The sequence below is a fragment of the Schistocerca nitens genome, chromosome 11, assembly GCF_023898315.1.
Source record: "Schistocerca nitens isolate TAMUIC-IGC-003100 chromosome 11, iqSchNite1.1, whole genome shotgun sequence".
NCBI lineage: Eukaryota > Metazoa > Arthropoda > Insecta > Orthoptera > Acrididae > Schistocerca > Schistocerca nitens.
Genome location: NC_064624.1, coordinates 77,356,344 through 77,358,886, shown reverse-complemented (window position 1 = coordinate 77,358,886; position 2,543 = coordinate 77,356,344). Strand labels below are relative to the sequence as shown.

General features: G+C 45.5%; 1 pseudogene; it reads right to left on the bottom strand.

Annotated features, from left to right (window-relative positions):
• Positions 1-1,137: 1,137 nt before the first annotated feature.
• On the bottom strand, positions 1,138-1,254 carry LOC126214110 (5S ribosomal RNA; annotated as a pseudogene).
• Between the last annotated feature and the right edge of the window lie 1,289 nt (positions 1,255-2,543).

Sequence of the window (2,543 nt, the reverse complement as noted above, 5' to 3'; positions counted from 1 at the left end):
TGGCTCTCCCAAGGCCGTTAGGAGTTCCAAAGGAATGTTGTCTACTCCGGGGACCTTGTTTCGACTCAGGTCTTTCAGTACTCTGTCAAACTCTTCACGCAGTATCGTATCTCCCATTTCATCTTCATCTACATCCTCTTCCATTTCCATAATATTGTCCTCAAGTACATCGCCCTTGTATAGATGCTCTATATACTCCTTCCACCTTTCTGCTTTCCTTTCTTTGCTTAGAACTGGGTTTCCATTTGAGCTCTTGATATTCATGCAAGTGGTTCTCGTTTCTCCAAAGGTATCTTTAATTTTCCTGTAGGCAGTATCTTTCTTACCCCTAGTGAGATAAGCCTCTACATCCTTACATTTGTCCTCTAGCCATCCCTGCTTAGCCATTTTGCACTTCCTGTCGATCTCATTTTTGAGACGTTTGTATTCCTTTTTGCCTGCTTCGTTTGCTGCATTTTTATATTTTCTCCTTTCATCAATTAAATTCAATATTTCTTCTGTTACCCAAGGATTTCTACTAGCCCTCGTCTTTTTACCTACTTGATCCTCTGCTGCCTTCACTACTTCATCCCTCAAAGCTACCCATTCTTCTCCTACTGTATTTCTTTCCCCCGTTCCTGTCAATTGTTCCCTTATGCTCTCCCTGAAAATCTGTACAACCTCTGGTTCTTTCAGTTTATCCAGGTCCCATCTCCTTAAATTCCCACCTTTTTGCAGTTTCTTCAGTTTTAATCTACAGGTCATAACCAATAGATTGTGGTCAGAGTCCACATCTGCCCCTGGAAATGTCTCACAATTTAAAACCTGGTTCCTAAATCTCTGTCTTACCATTAGTATGTGATATTATATCACCGAATCCAAAATCGAGTGAAAGAAGCCAGCTCATCACTGCACCCCCTCTGACTTTGATAAAAAAAAAACTAAAACTAAACTCTGCCCGAACGCCATGAAGGCCCAACGTTACCGACCGGCCGCCATGTCATCCTCAGCCTACAGGGGTCACTGGATGTGGACATGGAGGGGCACATGGTCAGCACACCAGTCTTCCATCCGTATGTCAGTTTATGAGACCGGAGCCGCTACTTCTCACTCATGTAGCTCCTCAGTTTGCCTCACAAGGGCTGAGTGCACCCCTCTTGCCAACACCGCTCAGCAAACCAGATGGTCACCCAATAAATTGCTAGCCCAGCCCGACAGCGCTTAACTTCGGTGATCTGACGAGAACCGGTGTTACCACTGCGGCAAGGCGTTGGCTCTCTGACTTGGATGCACGCAGTAATTCCCTTTGGGAGGGTGTTATTAAGGTGATGTGTCGTCTCCTGGGGTAAGCTAGCCCATGACTGTTGCAACTTGTCCTAGAAAACCTGGATTCTGTCTCTTGAGGGAGCTGACATCCAAGCTGGTACCACACGTTCTGTCGGGGCTGGATGTGGGGATGTTGCTTCTCTTTGTCGCGTCCTGAAAACCAACTTTCCAGTACCCTCTGCCGCCCGCTGTCTGTGCCAGAATTCTGTCCCCATAGGCAGCGCTTCATGTGAACGAAGGGATGAAAATCAGAGGGAACTAAGTCTGCACTGTATGGTGGGTGATACGAGGGTCACTCCAAAAGAAATGCTTTTCAATCTTTTTACAGAGCAGATAATCAAGAAATTCATCATCCCCCACCACCGCTTGGAAAAAAAAACGAGGACACATGTTTTCATACTGGCATATGCATGTGATACAGCCTATTAAAGATGAAATAACACAGTGTAACAGAAAAAGTAGACCACCCAGAATAGGAGGGTGAATCGAAATGGAACTTCATGGTACAGTTTTCATTCTGCATGTGTGAAAGTTTTACAGTGTGTAGATACATCCTTCCCACTTGTTTTCAAACTTAGTTCAACCTGTTCCCGGGGGTGGCGCCGTCACAGCATGTCTTCAAGTTGGCTGCTACACTTGACGTTCGTCAGAAGCAACGTGCTGTCATAGAATTCCTGTGCTGTGAAAACGAGACATTGGGAAACATCCACAAGAGGTTGAAAAAGGTGTATGGAGATGCTGCTGTCGATCGCAGTACAGTTAGTCGGTGGGCGAGCAGGTTACGTGAAGAAAGCGGGCACGGCAATATTGAGGATTGTCCTCGCAGCGGCAGACCTCGTACTGCACACACTCCAGACAATGTTCAGAGAGGTAACGAATTGGTGACTGCTGACAGACAAATTGACACGCTACGTTGGGATAGGGGAAGGAAGTGTTTGCAGAATACTGAAAGTGTTGGCGTTAAAAAAGGTTCGTGCCAGGTGGGTTTCTAGGATGTTGACAGTGGCTCACAAAGAAACAAGACAAACAGTATGCAACGAACTTTTGGAATAGTACGAGAATAGTGGAGATGAATTTCTTGGAAGAATTGTGACAGGTGATGAACCATAGCTCCATCACCAGAGAGGAAGAGGCAAGCAAAGGAGAGGCATCATGCTAATTCACCCAAGAAAACAAAATTCAAAACAAAACCTTCTGCTGGAAAAGTTATGGCTAAGGTGTTTTTCGATTCCAAAGGA